This window comes from Lolium perenne, chromosome 1 (assembly GCF_019359855.2).
Source record: "Lolium perenne isolate Kyuss_39 chromosome 1, Kyuss_2.0, whole genome shotgun sequence".
Taxonomy (NCBI): Eukaryota; Viridiplantae; Streptophyta; class Magnoliopsida; order Poales; family Poaceae; genus Lolium; species Lolium perenne.
Window position 1 is genome coordinate 156,882,308 of NC_067244.2, and position 10,851 is coordinate 156,893,158.

General features: G+C 39.3%; 1 long non-coding RNA gene across 1 annotated transcript; it reads right to left on the reverse strand.

The window, feature by feature from the left end:
• Positions 1-700: 700 nt before the first annotated feature.
• LOC127300999 (uncharacterized) lies at positions 701-2,133 on the reverse strand. Its single transcript, XR_007851806.2, has 3 exons — positions 1,980-2,133; positions 1,781-1,846; positions 701-1,575 (listed from the first exon to the last, which is right to left on the reverse strand). It is a non-coding gene; the product is annotated as an uncharacterized lncRNA (long non-coding RNA).
• Positions 2,134-10,851: the final 8,718 nt, after the last annotated feature.

Below are 10,851 nucleotides of genomic sequence, written 5' to 3' on the forward strand. Positions count from 1 at the left end.
TTCCTGCTCTGCAGAGTTATAACCCAAATAAAGGGTATCATCGGTAAATTCACATAAATCAATATAAAACATGAATATAACATCATATATGTTGCAAATATGTGCCAATAAAGTACAAAGTTCAGGTATGCATTTTACATGCATCAACATCCCCAAGCTTAACCTATGCTCGTCCTCGAGCGTAAAGGTGATAAAGCTAACATGAACTTTGGAGTTTATTATATTGCTTTTATGTTATCATGCAAAGTTTCACAAGGTTCAGTCATTAAACAATAACAATAGGCAAATGAATTATAAAGTGATATCTCTCACATTCTACAAAGCATGCATAATAATAAGTGGCACTGTGAGTAAATAAATGAGAAGTATATAAATTATTTGGAAGACTCTTTCTCATCTTTTTATTATTTTGACTCTTGAATAGTAGAAAGTAAGTAGCTACGGAATACACTAGATGATACCCCGCGCGTTGCTGCGGAAGATCATGTCAATTATTTGTTTTCTAAAATAAAGTCTATATTTGAGAGGAATTAACACAATCATATTTTTCTGATTGCTGTGAGAAATAACACCCATAGGACTTTAAACATGGAAGGTGAAGATCACGCTAAGAAGACCAGGTTCAGTGTATGGATATGAATGTTGAGATGCGAAAATGGGGAGAAAGCGAGTATATACAATGTTATCAACCTGTCCTATTAAGTAGATATATATGGTCCTTCAACTGGTTGATTAATATTTGATGATGTTTCCCCATTTTTGTCTCTTCTCCTTACATGTATTTATTTGATGCACTTTTCTACAACATTGTATACTAAGAAACGGTTTATGGAGTGTGAAGCTGAACACTCTAGCAATGGACTATCACCAATGATCAGAAATACCATATTATTGAATCTCTTAATGATCAATGAGACATAAAAGAATATAAATGGACTATCACCAGGGATCATAAATACAATATTATTGAATCTCTGCATGATCCACGAGACCTAAGAGAATAATACATTACAGCAAAATAATTTAGAAAATATGAATAAACAGCTGAGGTTGAAGCACTACCTATTTGATCTTCAAGTGAAGGAAAGTAATAATACTGCAATTAAACTGCAACACCCTTTATAGATCGTACCTGCATAGAAGATACTTCAGTTTTGCTGCCCAATCTGGGGATACTTAACATTGTTTGGCCCATAATGGGTATATATTGTGCTGGGTATAATAAAGAATGCATACATATTAAAAAGAAACGCCAGTTAACGATTCGCAAATAAAAACGCCAGTTAACTGAAACAGTCATAGTCTAGGTTAGAAACATATCTGTAATGCGTAGAAATAAATTGTATTTCTCCCGCTTGGTTATTCAAATAAAAAAATACCGCTGATGATGTGTTAGAAATATAGTTTAATCTGAAGGGGCACAATTTTTGCGTGTAGATCATTCAAAAAGTAACTGAATGAGACCATGCCAATAATTGATTCTTGCTCTGACCAAATCTGGAAGACACTCAATTCACGCACACAAGCACCAAGAAGTATGTTAGCATAGAAAAATTAGTTGCGTATTCCATTTCCCTGCGCATAAGCGGGTAAAGGTAATGAACGAATAGATAGACATATACATAGAGTATCAGAATTTGGCATGTGAAAAATACCAAATTAAAGAAGTGTAAGGGGATTTCCAACAGACATAATGAAATTGTTGATTTATAGGGTTCAAGTGTGAAATAGATCTGGATCTATAACATAAAAAATGGGAAGATGAGAAAAGATTGGGAACCTGGAATAGTAGCAGCAACATCATCTAGACCCCTATGCGTGAGGAAGAGTACGGGGTTGCAGACTCCTGCAATTAGAGAGCAGAAAAAAATAGAGACAGAGATGGTGTTGTTCATCGTCAGCCAGAGTAGCAGGACAGAGGCACGAATAGTCTGTTGCAAGATTCATGGAGGACCCATTTATAGATCAAGAAGTTGTACCGTGGACGGATTCCAACCGGCAAGAGGAAGTGACCTCGTGGAAGATGGTTGAAGATTAAATCCATCAGTTTCTTTTGGAGTAAGTAGGGCAGAAGATGAACTAAATTTGGTTGTAGAAGGTGAAGAGGAAGAGGTGAATAATTAGTTTGAGAGAACCCTGTTGCGGTCTGCCGTGGAGAAAAGGTGCGAGATAGGAAGATGTGACGACCCGCGTGCAGTCAAAATTCACAATGACGTGGCCTCACCACAGGCTAGGAAAATAAGGTAGTGGGGAGTTCCTATTTAGAGATAGAAGATGTGCTACTCCTCCAACAAAATAAAAATATAAAAGAGCGCATAAAGTTAGGTTTTGAGCTATGTAATTCATGTCAACATTAATAATAAGGATGAGGCTCCACATATGTCTTTGTTAATTTATTTTATAGATACTCATGGTTCATGTGTTGACCTCTTATAAGTAAGTTGTCTCATGCCCTTTAGCCATTATCCAGCCACACCTCGTGCTACTCAACTTCAGATTATCACAGACCTTTCAGCATATTGTTTCAACCGAGCATCGCAAAGGGGTACCTCTGTGCCCCCTGTACAAAGGACCCAAAGATATTTTTTTAACCTCACTTATAAGCGATATATACTGGGAAGGCAGGACAATAGACGGTTGGGCATCCTCCCTAAAAAAACTTTTTCTTTTTTTTCCTTTTCTTTTCTCCTATTCCTACTAAAATCTTGTTTTTTTTTCCAAATGCTATTGAGGATGCCCATTCTGAAAACTTTCATCATGATTAGGCATAGCTTTCGTTGGCAGCCCAATGCTCTTCTCTAACATATCTGCATACTCTAGTCCTTTGTGATAACCCCCTTTATTTCGTCTGAGATGGTTATCAAGTAACCAAAAAACATGATGTGATCAACTCAAAGAAAAGTGGAATGTTGAAAGGTGTTTCCCATGACAACATGGTTCCTACCTAACTCATTACTTATAATTTTTCAAACCCACAACTTCCATAGTGGTGTTTTGTAACATCCATGTTTCTCTAAACCTAGATTAGTGTTTGTTTGTGCATCATGAGCATCATGAAAATTTCCTAAGAAAATTTGCACAAAAGTATTTGAAAACCCTAATGTTATGCAAATCTCTCTCCCAAATTCAAATGTTCAAAATGTTTCAATGTTTCAAACTGAAATACGTTGCAATTGTGCTTTGTTAAGAAGTACATTGTTATTGTTTTTAAAGTTTCAGAAAGTTTGAAACTTCAAACAGATTTAATATATCAAAAAGGAGTTTGAAAACAAAATAGAAAACAGAATTTGAAAAGAAAAGAGAGAGAACCTCCCTCTCCCCTGCTTGGGCTCATCCTAATTCCCCTCTCCCCTTCTCTCTTTGCGCAGCCCAGCAGTTTGGCCCATCTCCACCTCTTTCGGCCCAACAAAACCCCCAGGGTGTTATTTGAAAAATTGTCGGGTCATCTTCCACCTCCCGTTCGGGAAGCAGATCGGTGGCAGGGCCTCATCGCTCGCCGGCGTCAAGATTCACGCCGCCGTCCCCGACCGTCTACAAGTATATCGCCGTGCCACCAGACAAACCCTAGACTTCCCCTTCTTCTTCTCCCTCACTCTCTGTGCCTCCTCCCACTCGAGACTGAAACCCTAGCCCTCGGTCGTCGCTTGCCCTCGCCGTTCCTCACCTCCCCGTGCTCCACCGAGAGGCCCACGAGCTCTGCCTCGTTGTCCTCGTTCGCCTCATCCTCGTTTGCCCATATATGAATCTTATTCTCCGGGCCATTCCGAAATTCCTCGTGATTTCCTGGATCCCATCCAAGACTCCGAACAATATTCGAACTCCTTTCCATATTCCATATCTACTTAAAACGACATCGAACCTTAAGTGTGTCACCCTACGGTTCGTGAACTATGCAGACATGATTGAGACACTTCTCGATCAATAACCAATAGCGGGACCTGGAGATCCATAATGGCTCCCACATATTCAACGATGACTTCGTGATCGAAATAACCATTAACATACGATACCGATTCCCTTTCCCGTGCGATATTTTACTTATCCGAAGTTTGATCATCGGTATCTCTATACCTAGTTCTACCTCGTTACCAATAAGTACTCTTTACTCGTACCGTTAAATGATATCCCTTGTGAGCCAGTCACATTCTTGCAAGCTAATTGGATGACATTCCACCGAGAGGGTCCAAAGTATATATCCGTCATTTGGATGGACAAATTCCACTATTGATCCACGCGCTTCAACCTATACTTTCCGAACACTTAATGCCACCTTTATAACTAACCATTTACGAAGTTGTGTTTGATGTCATCAAAGCATCCATCCGGTGTAGGTGATTAACATGATCTCATGGCCGAAGGATTAGGTTACTATGTATCTTAAATCTTGAAGCAAAACGAACTTAATGACTTGATCATATGCTACACTTACTATGGGTGTATGTCCATACATCATTCATATAATGATATGATCTTTTTATAAAAAACATCCAATGTTCATGATCATGAAACTATGATCATGTATTAATCAATAAGCTAGCTTAACAAGAGGCTTACTAGGAACTCTTTTATGTTTACAAAACACACAAGTATTAATGTTTCCGGTTAATACAATTATAGCATGGGATGCAAACATTTATCATAGACACAAAGATATAATAATAACTATTTTATTATTGCCTCTTGGGCATATCTCCAACATTTCTTTCCTCACAACTATGGGATATTATTAGAGAACCAATTGAAGTTGAACATAAAATTTCCTTTTTAATTCCTGATAAATGTGTTACCACTTAGGCTCCTACAAGCAAGCTTGCTGATGTGGAGTCTCCTGCTTCTATGGACATGTTCACCACTCCTAAAAGGAAAAGTAGAGATGGGAAATTACCACTGATGGAGTCTGAGGTATGAAGAAGTCCTAGACCGATTCAGTTAAATGATGGCTACAGAAACCATGTGAATTACAAGGATAAACACTGTCTATCCTGTAATGCTGCTCCTCCCATTATTAATGCCAAAATTGTGAAGAATTTGGCCACTTCTCGTTGTAAGGTGGATGAGGAGGGAATGGACAAGAAGATGATGAAAAAAAGGAAAACTTGATGGTGAAATCATGAAGGCTCCAGGGCTAGTGAAGATAGCAGCACCCAAAGAGGGATCAGTTAGGAAAGGTGCTATAGCTAGTGTTATTGTTGGTCAGAAGAGCACAAAAAAATATGCTGAGATGGATCCGCAAGCAAAGAACACCATCAAAATAGGTGTCTTAATGTTACACACCAAAAATACGTTTGCCATCTTTATGTTGCAATGCAACATTTCATTAGTTGTCTAATGCAGTTTTTTGGCTGTCAGATGTACTAAATCTTATGATACCTTGTATGGTTGGATAATTATTGTGCCGAATCTATCTATCATAGTCTTCAATGTTGAGACATTAAGTTTTGGGATGCTTCTGTTTTATTCAATGGTTTATGTTCTTTTGGGATATGTGATATCTTTTTTCCCATATAAAATCTCAGCAAACCATCAGTTTGCCTTTGGATAAGAACACAACTTGGAAAATTTTGAATTAGAACCTGAGAGGTATTAATCCAGATAAGAAATGGCTGGCTCTTGCTAGTAAAATTGAGGTAGCTGGTTCTGATATTATATGCCTACAAGAAAAAAATTCTCCAAAGAAGTTCAACATCGAGTTCCAGCCCTCTGTCGGAGCTTCTGGTGGTGTTATTGTCATTTGGAATGGAACTCTTTTTAATGGAATTCTATATTTTCAAAATGATTTCTCTCTCTCTGAAATTCACAAGTAACTTGACCGATGAGACTTGGATTTTAACAAATATTTATGGGCCGTGTCAGGCTAATAAAAAGGCAATGTTTTTTATTGGTTATGTAATATTGATATGCCGGATGACATTGACTATATTATCATGGATGATTTTAACTTGATTGCAAAACCCGATGATAGAAATAAACCTGGTGGTGATGTCAATGATATGTTCCTATTTAGTGAAGCAATTAGTCAACTAGGCTTAATTGAATTACCTTTGAAATGCAGAAAATACACCTGGAGTAACATGCAACAAGACCCTTTGTTGGAAAGATTGGATTGGTTCTTTACATCGTCATCTTGGACAATATCTTTTCCATCCACTTTTGCCTATCCCTTGGTGAAGCCAACCTCAGATCATCTACCCTATGTCATTTTGATTGGTACCAAAGTTCCAAGAGCACAAGTGTTCAGTTGAAAACTACTGGCTGTAGCATAGTGGTTTCAAGAAAATTGTGGAAAATGTCCAGCGGATTCCTGTTAGTCATTCTGATAGTGCAAAAAGAATAAATGCAAAACTCAAGAACCTTAGAAGGGGCATTAAGCTTTGGGACAACATTTTTCCATTCTTAAAAAATCAAATTGATCAAGTCAATGCAATCATTGAAATGTTGGATAATTTTGAGGAGCTACGATCTTTCACTAGTTGAATGGAACCTAAGAGATATGATCAAACATCATGTTACTACACTCATCCCCTGCTCGTCAAAGTAGTAAAAGGATAAGGGTGGTGCCAATGGTGCGGCCCTCATTGGAGTGGTGCATCGGTGTTCTTCATCTGGTGTGTGGCGATCGATCGAGAGGCAGAGGAGAGACAATCGAGAGTCTGTGTGTGTGGCGATCATCACGAAATCGCAAGGATTTTATACTAGATTGTGGATATTAACACGATTACATTTGATCTAGTCTAAACTGGTACAATGTAGTGTGAATCGACAACAAAATATAATGGAGAATCTAGATTGGTGTTCCCGCGGAAATAACTGTACACGCGGAAGTATTTTCCAGTAGTTTGCTATTATGCCTATCACACACGGCACCCGAAGAATAATCGTGTGCGACCTGAATCATCGCATTCAATATTACGTCGTAAATCGTGTGACCTATACGTGCCTAAGCCGGAATTTAATGGAACAAATAACAACATTAACTAAAATGCTGGAATGGCCCATCATATGTACGTTTAACAATAATAGTGTATGGATTTTGAAATATTGATATATTAAATAATGATTTATCTTTAGTTGGAACACATATGAAGCATATACGGGCTGGAGAGAGGAGGAAAGGCAGCGAAAAATGGAAAATATGGAATCACGAAAGTTCACACACAATTAGGGAAAAATTTTTTGCAATTATTTTCTTGAAGCCAACAGTTTCTTCTAGGTTTTTTGTCAGTTTGCTATCTTGTCGCGTCATGAGCCGGCGGAGACAAGGCTTACGGTTACGGTACGCTTTTACGGTAGTTAGCTGATACGCGTACAGCACGCGTCCGTTGGGAACCCCAAGAGGAAGGTGTGATGCGTACAGCGGCAAGTTTTTTCCTCAGTAAGAAACCAAGGTTTATCGAACCAGTAGGAGCCAAGAAGCACGTTGAAGGTTGATGGCGGCGAGATGTAGTACGGCGCAATGATGACCCACAAGTATAGGGGGTGTATCGTAGTATCTTCGATAAGTAAGAATGTCGATCCCAGCGAGGAGCAGAAGGTGTTGACAAGCAGTTTCAATGAAGGATTCACTGTAAATGCTCACAGACAAGTATTCAGGGTGTTTTGATGTAACAGTTGAATAAAGTAGAGTAAGTAAAGTGCGAGAGTAACAATTGCAGCGAGTGGCCCAATCCTTTTTAGCACAAAGGACAAGCCGGTTTGTTTACTTATAATGACCAAACGTTCTCGAGGACACACGGGATTTTAGTCTAGTGATTTCGCTACATACGGCTAAATAATCTTCATTGTTATGATAATTGTTGTGTGGGTGAACCTATGCTAATGTACCGCCCTTCCTAGGACTAATACATACTTGTGATTATACCCCTTGCAAGCATCCGCAACTACAAGAAAGTAATTAAGAATAAATCTAACCACAGCCTTAAACTCTGAGATCCTGCTATCCCTCCTGTATCGATATACCAACGGGGGTTTAGGTTTCTGTCACTCCGGCAACCCCGCAATTGGCAAACGAGTACAAGATGCATTCCCCTAGGCCCATAAAGGTGAAGTGTCATGTAGTCGACGTTCACATGACACCACTAGAAGAATAACACCACAACTTAAATATCATAACATTGAATATTACTCAACCATAGTTCACTACTAACATTTAGACTTCACCCATGTCCTCAAGAACTAAACGAACTACTCACGAGACATCATATGGAACATGATCAGAGGTGATATGATGATGAATAACAATCTGAACATAGACCTTGGTCCAACGGTTTCACTCAATAGCATCAACAACAAGTAGAAATCGATACCGGGAGAGTTTCCCCTATCAAACAATCAAGATCAAACCCAAATTGCTACGGCGGTGACGATGTCCAGCGGTGGAGACGGCGGTGATGATGGTGGAGATGATGATAATGGTGATAGAGATGATGTCCAGCTCGATGACGGTGACGATGGCGTCGATTTCCCCCTCCCGGAGGGAATTTCCCCGGCGGATCTCAGCCGCCGGAGAGCTCTTTTCTCTCTGGTGTTCTCCGCCCCGCAGAGGCGGCTGTAACTCTTCGTGAGGTACCCTCTGTGGCTTAGGTCTTCGGGACGAAGGATTTCGTGAAGAAAAGGAGGCGAAAGGGGCTGTGGGGCCCCCTCACCACCAGGTGGCGCGGCCAGGCCATGGGCCGCGCCGGCCTGTGGTCTGGGCCCACCTTGGGTCTTCTCGGCTCCCCCTTCTGGCTTCCTTCGTCATCTGGAAAAATAGGATTTTTGGTATAATTTCCTTCCACAGTTGATCTTCCGAAATATTGCGTTCTGACGGTGCTTTTTCCAGCAGAATCCTGGCTCCGGTGCTCGATCCTCCAATAATGATGAAACATGCAAAATAGATGAAATAACATAAGTATTGTGTCCAAATATGAAATATATCAATGAATAACAGCAAATTATGATACAAAATAGTGATGCAATTTGGACGTATCAACTCCCCCCAAGCTTAGACTTCGCTTGTCCCCAAGCAAAACTGAACTCAGTAAACAGGACCACATGTTTATGGAGTGAAGAGTCGATAAATAAAATACGGACAAGAAGCATCATATTCATTCACACAAGACATTCTAGTAAACAACTTCCTCATATAACTCAACTTGAAACAAGTACAAAGTAATCACAAATAAAGGTGCATAAGAAATCATAGTTGGTGATGGCAAACTTCGTTCTTGGTCAGAGAACAATTAACAGATTATACTTATCTCATTGAGCAGCGCTCTCATGTTAAAGTTTATATGGCACAACTTGCATACTCAATCATAATAGTCTCCTCATGATCATTGATAACTTGCAAAGCTATATCCATTCAGATAAAACTTGTACTAAACAAGGAAGAATAAAAGACATGATGAAGCAAATCATAATATAATGGTTTGATCACAACTACTCAAATGCTTGCTTGAGATGGAGGGAAATAGGTTTACTGACTCAACATAAAGTAGAAGACAGGCCCTTCGCAGAGGGAAGCAGGGATTAAATCATGTGCTAGAGCTTTTTCAGTTTTGAAATCATATAGAGAGAATAAAAGTAACATTTTGAGAGGTGTTTGTTGTTGTCAACGACTGGTAGCGGGTACTCTAACCCCCTTGCCAGACAACCTTCAAAGAGCGGCTCCCATTTTATTTTTATTTTGTGTGGCACTCCTTCCAACCTTTCTTTCACAAACCATGGCTAACCGAATCCTCGGGTGCCTGCCAACAATCTCATAGCATGAAGGAGTGCCTTTTTATTTTAGTTTTGTTATGATGACACTCCCCCCAACCTTTGCTTACACAAGCCATGGCTAACCGAATCCTTCGGGTGCCGTCCATCAATCACATACCATGGAGGAGTGTCTATTTAGTTTAATTAATTTGGGACTGGGAATCCCATTGCCAGCTCTTTTTGCAAAATTATTGGATAAGCGGATGAAGCCACTAGTCCATTGGTGAAAGTTGCCCAACAAGATTGAAAGATAAAACACCACATACTTCCTCATGAGCTATAAAACATTGACACAAATAAGAGATAGTAAATTTTGAATTGTTTAAAGGTAGCACACGAAATATTTACTTGGAATGGCAGGAAATACCATGTAGTAGGTAGATGTGGTGGACACAAATGGCATAGGTTTGGGTTTAGGTTTGGATGCACGAGAAGTATTCCCTCTCAGTACAGGTCTTTGGCTAGCAAGGTTAATTAGCAAGCATAAGAGTTAAAGGAAACAAACAAATATACATGCGATAGAAACAATCATGCATCTTCCTTGTAAGCACAAACAGTTTTAACTTCAGAATAATAAGCTATGAGCTAACATGAAAGAAAGACAATGGAACAACTACATGTATTTTTCTTTTCTACTTAAACCTCAAAGTGTTGTTGCTATTGACCAATGCTAAGTTTGCCAAAACCAAATAGATTTACTCAATGCTCCCAAAGTGATACCAATACTAACAACAAGGTAAATCATATAATAGAGATTGCAAACTAAAATAAGATGTGCAATATGTAAATGATAAGACTTCTCATTAATATTCCATAACGATAACTCACACCAAGGGATACATAGATAACTAACTAAAGGAGAGATACTTCCAAACTGCAAACCATCTTATATGATAACTTCCCTACTCATGATATGACACTACTTGACAGTAAAAAGTAAAAGGTAGTGATGATGTGATACCGCGGCACTCCCCCAAGCTTGGAACAAACCAAGGGGATGCCAATACCGATGATGAATTACTCCTTTGGCGATGATGGTGATGAATTCCTGACAAGCTTCTCAACAAGCTCCTGAAGCTCGTCAATCTTATACGTGAGGTTGCGAATCATCTC